The sequence below is a fragment of the Rana temporaria genome, chromosome 4, assembly GCF_905171775.1.
Source record: "Rana temporaria chromosome 4, aRanTem1.1, whole genome shotgun sequence".
Lineage (NCBI taxonomy): Eukaryota > Metazoa > Chordata > Amphibia > Anura > Ranidae > Rana > Rana temporaria.
The window spans coordinates 36,953,576-36,973,841 of record NC_053492.1 but is presented as its reverse complement, the minus strand read 5'-3'; the positions used below and the strand labels follow the sequence as shown (position 1 = coordinate 36,973,841).

The 20,266-nt window shown below is 44.5% G+C and overlaps 4 non-coding genes across 4 annotated transcripts; all 4 read right to left on the bottom strand.

Annotated features, from left to right (window-relative positions):
• Positions 1-3,294: 3,294 nt before the first annotated feature.
• TRNAG-UCC lies at positions 3,295-3,366 on the bottom strand. Its single transcript has one exon. It is a non-coding gene; the product is annotated as a tRNA-Gly (tRNA).
• A 3,416-nt stretch (positions 3,367-6,782) lies between these two features.
• TRNAY-GUA lies at positions 6,783-6,871 on the bottom strand. The gene is given in 2 exon segments: positions 6,783-6,818; positions 6,835-6,871. It is a non-coding gene; the product is annotated as a tRNA-Tyr (tRNA).
• Positions 6,872-12,072: 5,201 nt separating this feature from the next.
• On the bottom strand, positions 12,073-12,144 carry TRNAG-UCC. The gene has a single exon. It is a non-coding gene; the product is annotated as a tRNA-Gly (tRNA).
• Positions 12,145-14,396: 2,252 nt separating this feature from the next.
• TRNAY-GUA lies at positions 14,397-14,486 on the bottom strand. Its single transcript is given in 2 exon segments — positions 14,397-14,432; positions 14,450-14,486. It is a non-coding gene; the product is annotated as a tRNA-Tyr (tRNA).
• Between the last annotated feature and the right edge of the window lie 5,780 nt (positions 14,487-20,266).

Sequence of the window (20,266 nt, the reverse complement as noted above, 5' to 3'; positions counted from 1 at the left end):
TGCAATAAATTGATCCATGCTGCAAACTCAACATTCTCCCTTCAGCGAAAGTTTATGTTTTGCAAACTTTGCAGTACATGAACTTTCACTGAAGGTGTAGACTGTTTAATGAGTTTGCAGCATGGATCAATTTATTGCAAAATCATGATCTGTATATATTAATACACTTTCAATGAATGTGGTCTGTTTAATGAGTTTGCATTGATTTCAGCATGTGCAAAGTGTTCCATGCAATGCATGCTGAAATCAATGCAAACTCATTAAAGAGGGTGAGGCTGCACTCATTGCCGCTGATTAGGCGGCACTCTAAGGCTACTTTCACACTGAGGCATCAGCGGTAAAGTGCCGCTATTTTTAGCGATGCTTTACTGTCGTTTTTACGGCGCTATTCGGCCGCTAGCAGCCAAAAAAGGGTTAAAACCACCCGCTGCAGTGGCACTTTGCTGGCGGTGCTGCCCACTTTGCTGGCGGCGCTGCCTCACCGAGGCTGCATTGATGGGTTCTGATAAGGCTACACTGATCAGGCTGCACTGGTGAGGTGGTACTGATCAGGCTGCACTGATAGGCACTGGTGAGGCTGCACTGATGGGCGCACTCTGCACTGGTGAGTCTGCATTGATGGGCACTGATCAGGCTGCATTGATGGGCACTGATCAGGCTGCATTGATGGGCACTGATCAGGTTGCACTGATGGGCAATTGAAAAATAATTCTGGACCTCCAGTAGCACCCACACACAGAGGGTGTTTAGTTGTATTGGGCTACATGGGCCAACATTTTCCATTTTAATTTTTCTCTTTAGAAAATATAATTTACCCTCTTAAATGAGAGAGAAGACATGTCTGAGAGCAGCACTGCCTGCTTATCTCACTACTTTGAGTGAGATGAGCAGGCACCTGAGCTTACCTCTCTCCACTACACTCCCAGAGTCTTTGGACAAGAGACAAGCAGAGAGGCAGCTTGGAAGTTGTCATAACCTCCTCGAAGAGGCCGTGCACGGTGCAAGAACCCACCGAGGTGAGATAGACCCTGACACCCCCCAGCTGACCCCCCCACGTCCCATGGGCACTGATCAGGGTGCACTGTTGGGCACTGTCTGCACTGGTGGGCACTAATCAGGCTGCGTTAATGGGCAATGAAGAGGCTTCACTAATGGGCACTGGTGAGGCGTTAATGGGCACTGATCAGGCTGCATTGATGGTTCAATGGGCCACTTGACTGGACTTGCCCCCCAGGCCTAAGGCTGCCAGCCCTCCCCTGGAGACGAGTCATGTAGCTTGCCCGGTCGGTAGGAGTGTGGCAGTGTCTGGGGGAGAGCAGCCTGGACGCAGGAGGACTAGTCTATGGCAGGGGTCTCCAAACCCCCGGCCCGCTCGTGTGCTTTATCCGCCCGCCCGCACACAGCTGACAGGTCCTGCAAACAAAGCCGCACACCCGCCCATGCTGCCAGGCCGTGCTTTTGGATTGGCTGCTGGGACTGTCACCGCCGATGTCCCGGCAACCAGTGACATCACTCCCCTCTTCCCGCCCGCTGTTTGAAATAATGATCCTTTGCGTGTGTAGCAGCAGGCGGGAGTCAGGAGTTACAGAAGAGCTGAAGTCGTCTAGTGCGGAGGCAGGAGGTAAATGTGCTGCACAACGCTGATGGGGACATTAATGGCTGATGGGGACATTGATGGCTGATGGGGACATTGATGGACCGTATCCGCGGATAAATCCTCTGGTGTGTACCAGGCCTAAGAGAGGGTTTGTAAAATATATATATTTTCATGTTCAGTATTGGGGGGGGGGGGGGGGGCACCGGTGCCTAATAGAGTACCGGCACCTCTTTTGGCCCACTTAAAGCACTGGTAACGATCAGAAAATAGGCAGATTGACAGACTCCTTAGACAAAAATAGGTGAGATAAGGTAGACAGCAGTACAGGGAAACGAGCCTCTAAGCTGAACCAGCACAGCTGTACTGATGTTTATAGGATAGGATAGGACTCCTATGGTAACTGAAATTAACTCACGGAGGGTGTAGGAATTTTATGGATGATTCCAAGCTCTTCATGGGTCCCGGTCCATGTAAGAGTCACTTCTGGTACTTCCTCTCAGGTCTCCATCCCTCTTAGAATTGTTTCTGGATGTTTAGCAGGCTTTTCTCAGCATAATCTTGAACACCTCGATAAGCCTAGAATAGGCCTCAGGCTTCAGGCCTAGCAGACATGAGCTTTTTCACACCATCCACCCAGGTCGCAGCCCTGGGTGGGAAGACTAAGATCACCTGACTTCTTGCCAATAAATAGCTTCTCCCAGCATTTATAGCAGTGAATCTGATTGGCTGAGAAAAGTATGTTTATCCATAACTTGAATATACTGTAACACATCATACTAATGTAAAAGGCAACAGTGCCACCTACTGACAAAAGGGAGAAGCCACAACTGGAAGTAATTTGACCCCTAAACACTACAAATTGGCCAGGTTGGCTACCACCCAGCAAAACTAAATTTACCTGTAGCCCTATTTCTAGGATGAGTACAGTGACAGTGTATGGCAGGGGTCTCCAAACTTTCTAAACAGGGGGCCAGTTCACTGTCCTTCAGACTTTAGGGGGGCAGACTATGGACATTGGGAGCAGAGAAGGTCCAGACGTCGATGGGGGAAAAAAAACAATACCCTATCTTTGATGTCAGTGGGAGGAATTGTTCCCCATCGTTGGTGTCATGGGGCCCAATTCTTGGTATCGTTGGGAGGGATTATGCCCCATCTTTGGGGTCGGGGGGAATTGTGCCCTTTTACTATTCCCAGTGTGGGGGGAATTATGCCCCATTGTTGGTATCGGTGGGTAAAATAGTGGTCCAAGGGCCGGCTAAAAGCAAGCAAAAGTCTGCATCTGGCCCCCGGACTGCAGTATGGAGACCCCTGGTGTATAGTATTAGCAATGATCACTGTATTAGTGTCACTGGTGAAGTTGGTGTCAGTTCCCACCCAGTGTCAGTTAGTGTCAGATTTTCTGCTGCACTATCACAGTCCCACTATAAGTCACTCATCACCACCGTTACTAGCATAAAAAAAATTACAGTATATATAACTATTATTTGTAGATGCTATCATTTTCATGCAAACCAATCAATATACACTTATTGAGATTTATTTTTTACCAAAGACATATAGCAGAATACATTGTGGCTTAAATTTATGAAGACATTTATATTTTTTCAAAAATTAGACTTTTTTCGTTCATATAACAAAAAATCCAGTGGTGATGAAATACTAGCAAAAGAATGCTCTATTTGTGTAAAAAGATGTCTTGCGTTGGCCAGGAATCGAACCCGGGTCAACTGCTTGGAAGGCAGCTATGCTCACCACTATACCACCAACGCTACAGGTTAAGCTCTTTCTGCACACTCCCTCTTGTTACAGAGAGAGTAAGTTGAATCATGTTATACTTGTTCTGTCCCTTTATATATCCCTTTCCTTACCGAGTCATTGTAAAATGACGTCAGCGGGAACCCTCCCTCTGGGTGGACGTCATATGACGTCCTGGGCTTCCCGGGTGGCTAGGGGGTACGCGCGCCCACGGCATCGCTCGGGACCCGTTGCGCGTGCCCGGTGGCCGCGATTGCCCACAATCATGGCAGGACCATGGATCTGTGTGTGTAAACACACAGATCCATGTCCTGTTAGAGGAGAGGAAACCGATGGTGTGTTCCCAGTACAGAGGAACACCAATCGGTCTCCTCCCCTTGTGAGTCCCCTCCCCCTACAGTTAGAATGCCTTACTCCCCTCCCCCTACAGTTAGAATGCCTTACTAGGGAACATATTAACCCCTTGACCGCCCCCTAGTGTTAACACCTTCCCTGCCAGTCACATTTACACAGTAATCAGTGCAATTTTATAGCACTAATCACTCTATAAATGTGAATGGTCCCAAAAACGTGCCCGATGTGTAAGTCGCAATGTCACTGTCACAATAAAAATCGCAGATCGCCGCCATTACTAGTAAAAAAATAAAAATGCCATAAATCTATCCCTTATTTTGTAGATGCTATAAAATTTGCGCAAACCAATAAACGCTTATTGCGATTTTTTTCTTTACCAAAAATATGTAGAATACGTATTGGTCTAAACTGGGGAAAAAACATGTTTTTTTATTTTTTTTTGATATTTATTAAATCAAAAAGTAAAAAATATTGTCATTCAAAGTGCGACAGCGATGAAAACTAAAAAGGCGGTGAAAATGTCCTGTATTGAAGCGGTTAATAAAGCATTGTATATACTGTTGGTGCTATATAAATGAGCTCTCACCATTATGAGAAATATACTGCAGGACTGTTTTGTGATGTTTTAACAACTTCTCCAGAGCATTTTTTTTCTTTTCTCAAACACATTAAAATGTGAAAATAATTTAACAGGCTACTTAATTTATATGCAATAAAAAATGTGATAAGCGCTCCAAACCGTAGTTGAAAGAACTACTGAGGTAGGTGTCCACAAAAAATCTCCACAAAAAATACATCAATAATAAATAAATGGTGATATATAAATAGTGACAAAAAAATCCTGACAAAAAATCTCCAGTGAGTTCTAGAAGACAAAATGGAAGGAAAATAGTGTTCTTTAACCACTTGTCCACCGGGCCTATTTTGACACTTCTCTCCTTCATGTAAAAATCACAATTTTTTGCTAGAAAATTAATCAGAAACCCCAAACATTATATTTTTTTTTAGCAGACACCCTAGGGAATAAAATGGCGGTCATTGCAAAACAAAACAGTAAAGTTAGCCCAATTTTTTGTATAATGTGAAAGATGATGTTACGCCGAGTAAATGTCAAGCTTTAAAATTGCGTACACTCATGGAATGGCGCCAAACTTCGGTACTTAAAAATCTCCATAGGTGATGCTTTAACTTTTTTTACAGGTTACTATTTTCGAGTTACAGAGGAGGTCTAGAATTGTTGCACACGCTATAACGCACGCGACAATACCTCATATGTGGGGTTTGAATGGCATTTACATATGTGGGCTGGACTTGCATGCGTGTTCGCTTCTGTGCGAGAGACAACGGGGACAGGGGCCTTTTGAAAAAAAAATTACAACATTTTACTTAATTTTTTTATTTTTACACTTTTTTTTTTATCACTTTTATTCCTATTACAAGGAATGTAAACATCCCTTGTAATAGGAATCAGTGTGACAGGTCCTCTTTATGGAGAGATGTGGGGTCAATAAGACCCCACATCTCTCCTCCAGGCTTGCAAGCATGAGATCGATGGAAAATAAATCACAGATCATATGCTGACAGCCGCGATTGCGGCTTTGTTTACTTCCAGGTACCGGGCGTGACATCATAACGTCGCGCCCGGGCCTCCGACGCTATGCTTTCTAGCAGCGCTGACCGATTCGCTCTCCGGGCCCACGATGGTAAGGGAGAGCCCGGAGAAGCACCGGATGGCGGCGGGAGGGGGGACGTCCCCTCCCGCTGCCTATAAGAACGATCAAGCGGCTGAACCGCCGCTTTGATCATTCTTATCGTGCACAGAATCGGCGGCTAAAGACAGCGATATCTGAATGATGCCTGTAGCTGCAGGCATCATTCAGATATCACCGCACAAAGTGTAGGACACCATATGACATCCTCCCGTGGACAAGTGGTTAAATAAATATGAACGGTCCTCTTCAAAAGGGTGAGGTGATTAAATAATGCCTCAATCTTCCCTGGAATTCCTAATAGTGCATCTGAATATAGCAATGGACATCCGTGACTAGTCTCCCAAAACTCTCACCTTGTTGCTACTGAGTAGTGCGTGTAACATGAGTGTAAGCGTATCCTGGGATGCGTGGCTCAATCCTTTCCCGATTTCTCTCCTCTCATTCACCTAGTTATGGCACTGGTCTCAATAGATGATGTACCTGTAAAGTGCTCAGTGCTCCGTATATTTGAAGGGGGAGAGGGGGGGAAAAAAGAGAGAAGGATGCCTCCAATAGTGAAATATAGTAAAAATAGGGTGATCTTTATTGGCTGGCTAAAATTGGACTCTTACATAAGTAAAATAGAAATGTGCATAAATAAAACAAGATGCGGCGTCCACAGCGCTGTCTTACGTCACCTCTGATAGCCTCCGGCTTACGACAGTCTCACGTGATCTCGATCCCTACGTCGTTACGTCACGCACTTCGTGGCTTCATCAGGGGAACCTGATTGGTTATCGAGTCACTGTATGTATGTGTATATATATATATATATATATATATATATATATATATATATATATACTCAAAACCGGAGGTTACTTAAATATGTAGCTGTAATAATAAAGAATTGAAAAAATTCTAATTTTTTTTAATTGAAAATTTTAGTGATGCCAAAAATGTTTTTCCAGAAAACTGACGCAAGTCAACGGCCTAAAGGGCAGCTATGCTTACCATTACATCACCAACACTACATGGAAGAAACAATTCTAAATACAATGATATTTGGAAGATTATTAATTCATACTACTAATTAGGTACTTTCAGGAATGAGCCAACAGTTTTCACCAAACTAAGGCTATTCAGACGAATGCCCAAATGTTTGCCCATTCGGCAAATAATATATTGCTATGGTCTATATACATAGTCACATTGATCCAAGCTGAACCAATATAACTATGTAGAAATACATTCTGGTGCCTGTGTTTTTGTGAGTCCTTTATTTTACACGATTACTTCAGATTAAAAAAGAGGAAATAAAACAAAATTTAGCAAATGTACATAAATAAAAATCTTGCTAATTTCTAGTTATGTTGATAAAAGTGTCCTTCGAGCCGGAATTGAACCAGCGACCTAAGGATTCCTGAGTGATTTCCTCTACAGTCCTCCGCTCTACCAACTGAGCTATCGAAGGAGTTGAGTAACCAGTAGGTGTCACTGCAATTTGTTTGATATATCCCAAGCTTTGAAAATCTCACGGAGCACTGTTTAACCACTTCAATACCAGGCACTTTCACCCCTTCCCGCCCATGACAATTTTCAGCTCTGTCGCACTTTGAATGACAATTGCGCGGTCATGCTACACTGTACCCAAATAAAAATGTTATTATTTTGTTCCCACAAATAGAGCTTTCTTTGGGTGGTATTTGATCACCTCTGCGATTTTTATTTTTTGCTAAACAAACCAAAAAAGAACAAAAAATAAAGTTTTTCTTCGTTTTGGTTATAACATTTTGTTTTCTCCTTCACTGACAGGCACTGATGAGGCGGCACTAATGGGCACTGATGAGTTGGCGCTGATAAGGTGGTACTGATGGGCTCTGAGGAGGATGCACTGATATGTAGAATTGATGGGCACTGATAGGTAGCACTGATAGGCAGCTGTGATGGGCACTGACAGGTAGCTGTGATGGGCAATGACAGGTGGCACTGATAGGTGCTACTGATTGGCACTGACAGGTGGCACAGATGGGCAGCACAGATGATGAGTTACTGCTGGACACTGATTGGCAATATGGTTTTACTGCTGGACACTGATTGACAATATGATGGGCACTGACTGGCACTGTGGTGGGCACTAATTAGTACTGATATGGGCACTGTGATGGGCACTGTCACACGTTTTTTTATGGGGCACAGACTGGCAGCTTATGGGCACTTTTTAGCAGCCGATGGGCACATCTGTTGTGGCTGTGCTGATGATCAAAGTGCACAGACCCTCCCTCTGACAGGGAGAGCTTGATTTGTCATAGCTGATCACGTAGTAAGAAGCCTCTGTCAAAGTCTTTTTTTTCAGACTGACTTGCCGCACTCAGGATCACTGAGCTACGCTCCTCCGTGGGCTCGCACTGGCATGTTATCCTGCTGGATGTCATATGACGCCCAGTCAGGCTAACTGTAGGCCGGGCGGGACGTGTTTAATCCATCATCCGAAAGTGGAAAGAGTATGGCACAACTGCAAACCTACCAAGACATGGCCGTCCACCTAAACTGACAGGCCGGGCAAGGAAAGCAATCTTGGAGGCCAAGGGAATGGAGTTAATTGAGAAGGATCGGGTGATGAACAGTGTCAAAGGCCGCAGAGAGGTCAAGTAGTCGGAGTATGGAGTAGTGCCCATTGGTTTTAGCAGTTAGTAAATCGTTAGTGAGTTTTTTTTTTTTTTTTTTAAGTTTTTATTGAACAATTTACATTTGAAACATACTTCTGCAAGTTACAAGGCAATACTGGAGAAATGCATAAAATAAAGAAATATGGCTTATACCCATATAGGTACAGTAGATCAAAAAAAGATTTCAGATCGAACAATGGACTCAGTAACTATAAATGAGTGGAAAACCTTGTGCCTACGCTATTCATGGGATTGTACGCTAGAAGAATATATAGGTTTACGGACCCTCAGTGCATGTGTCTGTGGACTCAAGCCATCTATCCCAGATTTTGTTGTACTTATCTGGACAACCTCTGTTAATGTATATGAACTTTTTGTAGGGAAGTGTGTTATTTATATCTAGTTTCCAGTCTTTGAAGCTGGGGGGAGTGGGTCTCATCCATTGTCTGGCTATAATTTTTCTAGCAGAAAACAATGTTTCATGCAAAAATGTTTTAGTGAATTTGTCCATTTCTGCATCAGGGAATATCCCCAGTAAGCATTGTTTGGGATCCAGGGACAATGGGGATCCCATGTCATCATGGAGGAAGTCCACAATCTGCTTCCACAGACGGGCACGCCCAAAGTAGATGGAAGAATGCGCCTGTCGCTTGATTACACATTGTGCACGAGGCAGAAGACAGTTTTTGAAAACGGGCGATTCTTAGGGGGGTGAGATATGCCCGGTGCACCACGTATAACTGGGTCAACCTGTCGGAGATCTTGGGGGGATACAGTCTTGCATGCGTCAAGTGCTTCACTCCACTCCTCATCCTCCATCTGGCCCACCTCTCTTTCCCATCTTGGTTTAAGGCTGTAAACTAGCGCAGTAGATAATGGGGTGAGGAGCATGGCGTAAAAATCTGAGATTAGTTTTCATGGGTCTACACCCTTAACCACTGCCATGATGACATTTGGTGTAGATTGTGGCAAAGGCTGGGGGAACTGAGCTTGGGCTGCGTGACGCACCTGAAAGAATCTAAAAAGCATAGAATCAGGCAGCAGGAACTCATTTTGGAGGCCCTCAAAGTTTTTAGGTGCGCCATCAGAAATTATGTGGTGCAAATAATATATTCCATGTTCGCACCATATCTCTGTGTCAGGGATCGAGAGAAACTCTGAGAGTAATCTATTGTGCCATAAAGGGGTATAGTCATTGTGTTTAGGGATCGTCAACGTTTTAGTGGCGATGTCCCATACGCGCCTATATTGATACAATAGGGACCCCCGGTCTCTATTCGAGTTGTTCCCGTTAGTGAGTTTTAGTAAGGCAGTTTCTATGGAGTGCTGCCAGCGAAAGCCAGAGTGTAAGGGGTCAAGAAAGTTATTTTCACTGAGGTAAGCAGGGCCGGCGCAACCACAGCCGCTAGGTCCCCTCCAGTAGATCCGTTGACTTGATGGGTGGTGGATGGTGCGTGCGGAGTGTAGCGGGAGGCAGCTCCATCTGGCAATCTGCAGAGTCGCTGGGCGGGGAGAATGTGCAGTCAGATCCCCACCTTCCCCGGAGCCAGGGGCGACCATGACGATGTCCAGCAGCAGCTGTGGGTGTCAGCTCTCTGCCCGCCCCGCCTCCCTCCCTTGGTGATGTGCAGCCATTGGAGCAGCAGGGCTGGCGGCATTGTGCACAGAGAGACAGAGAGACAGGCGGGAGGGATCCACCCAGCCTGGTCCGGACTGAACATAGGAAACACACTGGGCCGAGGCCGCCAGGCCACTTAACCTGGAGCTGGATGAGTCCAAAGTAAAGATGCTCCTGCAGCCCGCCCTGCTAAACAGCATCTCCGCGGCCAGCAGCCGGAGCCCGGGGGGATGGGGAACCGAATGATCAGCTGATCTGAACAGGGAAGGAGCTGTAAGAAGTCTCTCGTGATCCTGGGACTGGTGACAATGACTGACGCTCACTGCCTGACTTGTGGAGGGAGCAGGAAAGAAGTGCCACAAGGTAAAAACTTGTCAGGTGGTGGGGGGAAGCGCAGGGGATGAGGGCTTCCAGTCAGACCTTGTCACTGGTGTGTGACCCCCTCCACTTGGCTGCACCTCCCTCTCCTTTCCACCTGACTCCATCTATCCACCTGGTATATCCCCCCACCTGGCGCATCCATCCACCTGGCGCATCCATCCACCTGGCGCATCCATCCACCTGGCGCATCCATCCACCTGGCTTATCCCCCCCATCTGGCTCATCCCCCACCTGACTCATTCCTCCACCTGGCTCATCCATCTACATGGCTCATCCTCCACCTGACTCATCCATCCATCTGGCTCATCCCCCACCTGACTCATTCTTCTACATGACTCATCCTACACCTGGCTCACCCCCCCACCTGGCTCATCCATCCACCTGACTCATCCATCCATTTGTAACCTCTTAAGTAGCCAGTTCAAAAGAGTAGAGTGTTGAGTGTGCTGTTAGGCAAGGTATGTTGGGTGGGGACGATGTATGCACAGTGGAGGTGTCCTCACGAATTGCATCAGTCTCGTCTTTGAAGTGATGGGCAATCTCTTGGGCAGTGATTGAGCCAGTGGGTAGAGGGGATAGGGGACGAAGCAGAGATTTAAAGGTTGAGAAGAGCCAACGGGGACTGGATGACAAGGTATTAATAAGAGAGACAAAGTAGGCTAGTTTGGCAACATGGAGGCAGGAATTGTATTTTAGAAGGGCAGATTTATATAGGGTGAAGTCAGGAGGTATTCGTGCACGGCAATGGCTCTTGAGATTTCTAGTGTTGTCAGTTTGCCAGGGTTGTAACGGTCGGGGGCCTGATTCTGTGTGTAGTTAGAGGAGCAAGTGCATCCAGTGAGGATGAGAGTGAACTGTTATAGACAGAGGTGGGCAGGTCAGGACAGGACAGGGGAGAGATTATGTAATATAGGTGGTCAGTAGCAGAATAGAGGAAAGAAGGGTTAAAGTGGCAAAGGTTCCTACAATTAATGGTTTGCTGCTTGGAGGGATGGGTGGTTGGAGGAAAGGATACAGTGAAACTAATGAGGTTGTGATCAGAGAGAGGAAAGGGTGTGTTCGTGAGGTTGCCTGGATTGCAGAGATGGAAGAATACAAGGTCAAGGGTATTACCATCGGCAGGGGCGGACTGACAACTCATGGGGCCCCCGGGCAATAGAAGATTATGGGGCCCCCGGACTTACAGATGGCCACCACGCCAGGAGGCAGTGCAGTGGCGGGGTAGCTAAAATCTCGGTATTTTCATATCAAAAGCATGTCCGTATCGGACATATCAGGGACAGATTTTTTACATACTGTCCCTGGTTTTACTGAGCCTGGCAACCCTGATGGGGCCCCCTAGTGGCATGGGGCCCTCGGGCAGTGCCCTAATGCTCGAATGGTAAGTCTGCCCCTGACCATCGGGGTGAGTGTCCATTGGGTTAGGTCAAAAGATGAGGGTAAGTTGAGAAGTTTAGCTGTAGTTGGGCTGTTACATTGACATGAATGTTGAAGTCACCAAGAGTGATAGTGGATATTTCAGAGGAGATAAAGTAGGGTAGCCTGGCAGCAAAGTCATCAAAAAAGCACGATACCGGTCCAGGAGGTCGATAAATTGCTGCAATCCTCCGAGAAATAGGAGAGAACAGACGAATACAGTGCATCCAAAAAGAAGAGAGGGAGGGATTGGAAGGTGCTTGGTAGGGATAGAAGGAATCCAACTCCACCGTCTTTCTATATAGATATATATACTATCATTTGTAAATGCCATAACTTTCACACAAACCAATCAATATGCACTTATTGGGATTTTTTTTTACCAAATACATATACAGTAGTAGAATACATTGTGGCCTAAATTGATGAAGACATTTGATCACATTTTTTTATTCGCTGTGCTGTAAGACAGAAAGTCAAACATTTTTATTTATTTTTTAATATTCAGACTTTTTTTGATCATATAACAAAAAACCCAGTGGTGATGGAATACTAGAAAAATAATGCTCTATTTGTGTAAAAAAAGCTTTTTGCGTTGGCCGGGAATCGAACCCGGGTCAACTGCTTGGAAGGCAGCTATGCTCACCACTATACCACCAACGCTACAGACCAAGCATCTTCTACACACTCCCTCTTGTTACAGAGAGAGTAAGGGTGCATTCACACCACGATTTTGTCATCCTACTTTTACTCACGATTTTAGCTTTAAAATCGTACAAATCTGTATGGCAAAACGTATCCATTCACTTCCATTCATTAATTTAGGTCCCCAAGTGCATCCGATTTGATCCGCATCAGATTTGATACGATTTAAAATCACATCAAAAATCGTGTTTGACCACGATTTTTGGTCCGGATTTGAAATCGTATTAAAATCGTGTCCGTTTTTTTTTATATTGTGGTCAAACTAAATCGGATGACTGTGCCATAAATCGTACCCGATTTTTTATTACTGGGGTTGAGCGAACCCAAACGGAGGTCCCCGCAAATTCAATAACCAGACCCTTTAGGTCTGGTATGGATATTCAGGGGAACCCCGCCGTCAATTTAAAACAAAAATGGCGTGCGGTTCCCCCTAAATATCCATAACCAGACCCATTATCCGAGCACGTTGACCTGGCCGGCCGCAGAGAAGAGGGGGGGACAGAGTGCAGCCCCCCCTCTCCTGAACCGCACCAGACCACATGCCCTCAACATTGGGAGGGTGCTTTGGGGTGCCCCCCAAAGCACCTTGTCCCCATGTTGATGGGGACAAGGGTCTCATGCCCACAACCCTTGCCCGGTGGTTGTGGGGGTATGCGGGCGGGAGGTTTATCAGAATCTGGAAGACCCCTTTAACAAAGGGGACCCCCAGATCCTGACCCCCCCCCTGTGTAAAATGGTAATGGGGTACACTGTACCTCTACCATTTCACGAAGGAAGTGTAAAGTATTGTAAAAAAACACACTGACACCTTAGAATAAAGTCCTTTATTAAAAAAAAAAAACACTCGTTCCCGGCTTCCAGCGTTGTCCTGATCCTGCGAGGGCTGATCTCCCGCGATGAGAAGATCCTGCGACGGCCGGGTGTTCTCCGATCCAGCGCTGAGAAGATCCATCCGTAACGCAGCATCCCCGACCTCCTCATCGCCGGACACAGCCCAGCGGAATGACCCGCTGGAGCTGTGACATTACTTATATAGAGGAGGCAGGGCCACCCGTCACGTGACCCCGCCCCCTCTGACGTACCCTCTGCTACGTCACTGGGGAAGCCCAAGAAGAGGGAAGACTATCCCTCTCCTCGGGAGCAATTTCTTTTTCTTTTTCTTTTCTAAAAACACATTAAAATGTGAAAATAATTGAACAGGCTACTTAATCGGTTACAGACCAGCTCACACAGATATACTGTGGAAGAATGGCTCCCCTGGGCGAAATCCCGTACAAGTACGTCCTTCCCTTTTTTGGCCACCAGATGGTGGGAGGGGACCCAATGCGTGTGGCTGGTGGTCACGATCGCCAACGGCCACGGGCAATCACGTGCACGAGCGTGGGGATTTGGAGAAAAACACAAATCCCTGTGCTGTCAGGGAAGAGGAGCCATGTCGTTTGTGCCTACTAAGTAAGAAAAACGATATGTCTCCTCTCCTAGTCAATCCTATTCCCATACAGTTAGAACACACTGAGGGAACACACTATTAACCCCTTGATCACCCCCTAGTGTTGACCCCTTTTCTGCCAGTGACATTTACACAGTAATCAGTGCATTTTTATAGCAATATAAATGCCAATGATCCCAAAAAGTCAAAAGTCTCCAATCTGCCATTACTAGTAAAAAAAATGTTTTTATAAAAATGCCATAAATCTTTCCCATAGTTTGTAGACGCTATAACTTTTGTGCAAACCAATCAATATATGCTTATTGCATTTTTTTTTACCAAAAATATGTAAAATAATACATATCGGCCTAAACTGATAAAAAATGTTGGGTTTTTTAAAAGAAAATTGGGGATATGTATTATAGCAAAAAGTAAAAAATATATATTTTTTTTCAAAATTGTCGCACTTTTTTTGTTTATAGCGAAAAAAATAAAAAGCGCAGCCAGTGGTGATAAAATACCACCAAAAGAAAGCTCTATTTGTGGCAAAAAAATAAAGAACGCAAATTGTAAAAAGCTCTGGTCAGGAAGGGGGTACAATCTTCCAGGGCTGAAGTACATGTAATTGTAATAATAAATAAGTTTAATTGAAAAAAAAAATTGAAAATAATATATTTAAATAAACTCATTTTAATGATGACAAAAATGTCATTTATTTCAAATAAGCAAATGCACATTAATAAAAAAATCTTGCCGATTTCTGGTTATGTTGATAAAAGTGTCCTTCGAGCCGGAATTGAACCAGCGACCTAAGGATTCCTGTGTGATTTTCCTCTACAGTCCTCCGCTCTACCAACTGAGCTATCGAAGGAGATAAGTCTCCAGCAGGTGGCACTGCAATTTGTTTTGAATATTTCAGTACTAAAGTGCTCTATTAACCACTTGCAGACTATCTGATCACGGTACATTGCAAAATGCTAGTATGCCACTGCCTGTGTTCCATCAGAGTAGGTGACCTGTCCGATTTGTAAGGGAAGTGACGTTCCATCACAGCCATCTTGGGACACCCCACACTCATCTGCAGTAAGGATACAGTCAGAAGGCGGCAAGCAGACATCTTGTTACACCCACCGAAGTCTTGCATTTCACACTTACAGTACTTCAGCTTATATAGTGTACAGTATTTTGAAATCCGTCTGACTGTGAGAATAGCAGGCTTGCCGCTGCTTTTAAAATTCAACATCTAAACAGTCAGACACATTTCAAAATACTGCATTTAACTTTCCTGGTGCCTTTCGACCAGAGGATTAGGTGATCTTTATAGACCTCAATAACGCTTACCTACTCATCATGTCTTTCAGCCTTTTTTTCCACGTCTCCAAAAAATTGGGTACCCTCATCCACAGCTTACTTTTCGGCACATCATCAGCTCCAGAACCTTTACAAGGGGGCTAGTGGCAATATTCGCTTGCTTCAGGAGGTTACGTATCCTAAGACGGTACACTATTCCTGCCTCATCACAATGAAGCATCCCAAACTCACCTACAGAAGGTGGTGTACACTTTAGTATTTACGGTTGGTCAGTAAACTACCCCCCCAAAAAAAGGGGGGTCAGTTTTGCAAGCGGAAAATGTTTTTTCCTCTGAGCTTTGTTCGGTACCCCTAAAGCCCTGTACACACGATCAGTCCATCCGATGAGAACGGATTAAAGGACCGTTTCATCGGTTTACCAATGAAGCTGACTGATGGTCTGATGTGCCTACACACCATAGGTTAAAGAAGCGTTCGGTTCAGAACGCGGACACGTAAACCAAGTACGACGTCACTATAAAGGGGAAGGCCAAAGCCTTTAGCGCCACCATTGTCTCTGCATTTGCTGATTCCGTGTTCCTGCGTGTTAGTGAAAGTTTGGTTAGAGCCGATTCGTGCTTTTGAGTCCGTTACAGCGTGACGAATGTGCCATCTCTATTACGAACGCTAGTTTTACGAGACCGAGCGCTCCCGTCCCCTAATTTAGTCTGAGCATGAGTGGACTTTGAACCGATGGTCGTGCGTACTAACCATCGGTTTAGACCGATCAGTTAGGCGTCCATTGGTTGAATTTTAAAGCAAGTTCTAAATTTTTCGACCGAAGGATAACGGACCGATAGGGCCCACACACGGTCGGTTTGGACCGATGAAAAGGTCTTTCAGTCGGTTTCCATCGGTTTTGGGGTTATTCTTCTCCTGCATCTCAATAGTGCAGTGGGCGTGGTAATATCTCTGCATTTTTCAGCAGGGGACTTTCTCTCTATGAGAAAAGGAAATTCTTATCTCAGAAAACTCTGATTATGATGGAAGACAAGTCCTCACAACCTGTGGAGTCACTGCCAGCTTGGTTCCATCTTTTGGTTCACTCTTGCATCAAAGGACAAGATTGAGGTGTCCACTACGGAAAATTGGCTGTTCCTGGACAGGTGGCAGTTCAGTACGGAGAGCTAAAAGTTCCAACATTCTACAAACCACCTTGACCAGGAATGGGTGCTTCCAGCTTTTAGGGAAAGATTTGGCAGCTCCGAAGCTACACAAGCCGGATATGACAAGGTCTCTTAGACATTACAGTAGTCTGACACAAGACATCTCGGAAAGATTAGCAGGCTTCCTCTTGGATCCCTAACAAAATAAAAAAATATAAACACGAAGGACAACTTTGGCAAGTTGGATCATTCATCTCATTCGGTGGACATATCAAGCTAGTGGTCCTCTGGTTCCAAAATCAATGAGTATTCACTCTACGCAGGGAATGGCTTTTTTCCAGGCAAATATAGCGCAATTTTTTCCCAGAAACTCTCTGTCGGGCAGCAAAGTGGTCGTCTTTCACCTCATTCATGTCCTACTATGGTCTAGTCCTGGTTGCACTTGCTCCCCAAGACTTAAAGGAACACTAAAGGTTCGTTTTTTATTAGATCAATTGATTGCTTTAAGCTAGAGCATTTAAATATCACTTACCTCGTTTTTCCTTTTGACCTCCAAAATCCAGGTTTGAAAATGCCATTTCCTGTCTCTCCTCTTCTTGCTTTCCACCAGCATCTGAGCCGTTTTGCATGGTGGAAAGCAGAATGTGCTCACGCCCTCCCTATGACTACAGCCCTGCGTGAAGACGCTCTCTTATCCCTCACAGGCATGGAGGCTAAGCCTAATGGGAACTGTAGTTCCCATTAGGTCGTGATGTAGCAAGAATGAATGCGCACCGCAAACCAGGAAGTCAGTGAGAATAATGATTCGGGAGTGGCGGAGGTGAATAAAACGGCTCGATTTCAACAGGTATCCAACTAGTTATAATGCAAAACATTACTTTTTACTTTATAGGACTTTAATTTAAGAGGAAAATATTTTTGTCTTTACAACCCCTTTAATAGCTGTCTGATCTATAATTGAAAGTAAAAATATTTTGGCAGCTACCCTCCCTGTGAGCAAGTTATTAACCATATGTATGCTGCCATGGAAGGCACCAGGAAAACGTAAAATTGAATACTTTTCCATCATTTCCCTTTCCTGGTGCCTGACATAGTTTTTAAAAAAGATAAACAGTAAAGTTAGCCCAATTTTTTCTGTATAACATGAAAAATGATGTTACGCCGAGTAAATAGATAACCAACATGTCATGCTTTGAAATTGTGCACACTAGTGGAATTGCGACAGTTTTACGTACCTAAAAATCTCCATAGACGGTGTTTTAAATAAAATTAACGGTTACAAGGTTAGAGTTACAGAGGAATTCTAGTGCTAGAATTATTGCTCTAGCTCGGACAATCGCAGCAATACCTCACATGTATGAATTGAACACTGTTTGCATATGCGGGCGCGACTTACATGTGCGTTTTCTTTGCTGCGCGAGCTCTCGGGGATGAGGGGTTCCTTTTTTTTTTTTTTTTACATTGACCACTTTTGTAAACATCACTTGTGACAGTAATAGGTGGTGACAGGTACTCTTTATGGAGGGATCGGGGGGTTAAAGTATTCAGATCGCCAAAAACTACTATTCGGAATACTGTATTTTTTTTTAAACGGCGCCATTGGCATCCGAGTAAACCGGAAGTGATGTTGTGACGTCGCTTCCGCATTTACACAAAGAAGACTGGAATAAAGCCATTTCCGGCTTTCTTCCAGTCTCACTCTAGCCTGCAGAATTGCCGGATCGCGGATCGGGTCTCCCGGTGGGACTGGAGGCCCGTAGGAGTGCGGCAGGTAGGGGGGGCCGTACCCTCTCCCTCCTTCAGGATAACAGCCGAGCGGCTTTTTGCCACATCGGTTGTTATCTCTGAAGAGCCGACCGCCTGCTCTAAAAAATGGTACTGGGATGATGCAGCTGCAGGCATCATCCCGGTATAACCCCTTAAAGCCAAGGCCACAAACGTGCGTACGGTCACCTCAGCCACAGCAACCAAACGGCACATGACTTACTTTTTTTATGTCTTCCTTTTGGATTTCACATTGGAATATCTTTAGTAACAATCTCAAAGCTTTCAACGTAAGAATAAAAACAAGAGAGTTGATGTAAAAGTAGGTCCCGAGATTTGAACTCGGATCGCTGGATTCAGAGTCCAGAGTGCTAACCATTACACCATGGAACCCTATACTTGTGAGCAGTCAGGAGGCACTTGTGAGCAGTCAAGAGGACTATTGGGACTTCTATAAGGTTGCAGAGGGAGTGTAGGTAAATCACATAATTAGGTAGGTAAATCAATAATACAGTGAAACCTTGGTTTAAGAGCGTTTTGATTTGCAAGCAACTTTTTTTTTTTTAATCTGACTCACAAGACGAGCAGAATTCAAGCTAAATAGGCCTGCAGTACCTCATTTGGACTGAGGTTTCGGGGGCACAGGAGCTGAACATTGGCCTGCAGTACCTCATTTGGCGCAGAAGCCGAGCTGAAGTGTCCTCGGGTATTTTCGAACGTTTTCTCTGGCGCCCCCCCACCTATGGCCGCATTCGGTATTACACCCTATTGAAGTAAATGCGGAACAAATGTTTTTCGTTTTCATCGACTTCGATGGGAAAGCATGCTTTGATATGTGAGTACTTTGGATTACGAGCATACTCCTGGAACGGATTAAGCTTGTAATCCAAGGTTCAACTGTATATATAGCATGAGGGTAACCTGAGTGTCACAGACCCCTAGGGGTAGTACATGGTAGTGATCTTAGTAAACATAATTGAGCAATATAATAAGACATTTATGATGTAGAAATACAATCATAAAAATTCAACATAAGTTGATATAATCATAATACATTTATTAATAAAAAAATAATTATCACTAAAACATGATTTGTGACAAACAGAAAAATTCATGGCAGAAAAGAAATATATACAATTCAAACATAAATAATGTAAACATAGTTGGCATGATTAGTACAAACAAAGAACCTGATTGATTAGGATTGTTGGAGCAAGCATGACTTGGCATCCCTGGGTGAACCCTCAACGCGTTTCATGGCCATTTGCCAATCGTCAGGAGTTGGATGCGTGCGTTATACTCTAAAATAATGAAATATTGAATAATTGTTTAACTAGATATTTTGCCCTGAAGATGAAACATAAGGGTAGTTGCTTTGTTACTTACAAAGTGGGCCATAGATGGAGAATAGCTCCAGGAGTGGAATTGAACGGGGGTCTGGTAAAAGTAATCCCACCTGGGACAGAGGCATTTATATAAGATAATTTAAGCAGGTTGCCGTTTTTCCAGCAGACGTGCACCAACATTAGGAAATGTTCTATCACCTAGTCTTTTCACCTCTACCGGCAAATGACAACCCACCTGGCTGTCAAATGCTGGCAATTACCCTTACAATATTAAAACCTGTAGGTACTGCCATTTAAGCATGTCGGGTAACACTTTTGTTTCCTCAGCGAAAGGAGAGGAATTCACTATGAAACAATACATTTACTGTTGTACAAGTTCTGTAGTTTATCATACCTCCCAACATTGTGAGATGGCAGTGAGGGACACCTACTGTGTTTCCCCGAAAATAGGCCCGGGTCTTATATTAATTTTGGCAACAAAAGACACAGTAGGGCTTATTTTTGGGGTAGGTCTTACCATGTAATGTGCTGTCTTCTCTTCCCCTCTCTCGACCTGCCTGTTAGGAATGCCCAGTGTGAACTTAGTTAAAATGCTTGTAAAATCTTGTAATCCACTCTATTACTGTAGTATATAATGTACAATGTGTGTATTTCTGTAATATAATTGTGCCAAATACCTTCATTATAGCACCGCTCTGCGCTTTTGTGACCTGCCAGAGCTCTCTTCCCTGCATTTATGTTGCAGAAACTCACACATTGTACATTGTGTACTACTGTAATAGAGTGGGTTATAGGATTTTAAACTAGGGCTTATTTTCGGGGTAGGGCTTATATTGCAGTCCTCCTGGAAAATTATGCTAGGTCTTATTTTAGGGGTAGGTTTTATTTTCAGGGAAACAGGGTACTAGCAAACGTATGTAGGCATAGCACACACCCCCTGCCACACCCCCTTAAAGGAGATTTAACCAAAAAAAGGTTAATGTTAACAACTTTATCCCATGTAAATCGGCATTAAAAAAAACTAATGAACACTGCTTGTAGAAATATCCTTACTTGCTTAGTATTGTTGTAATCTTTTTTTTTCC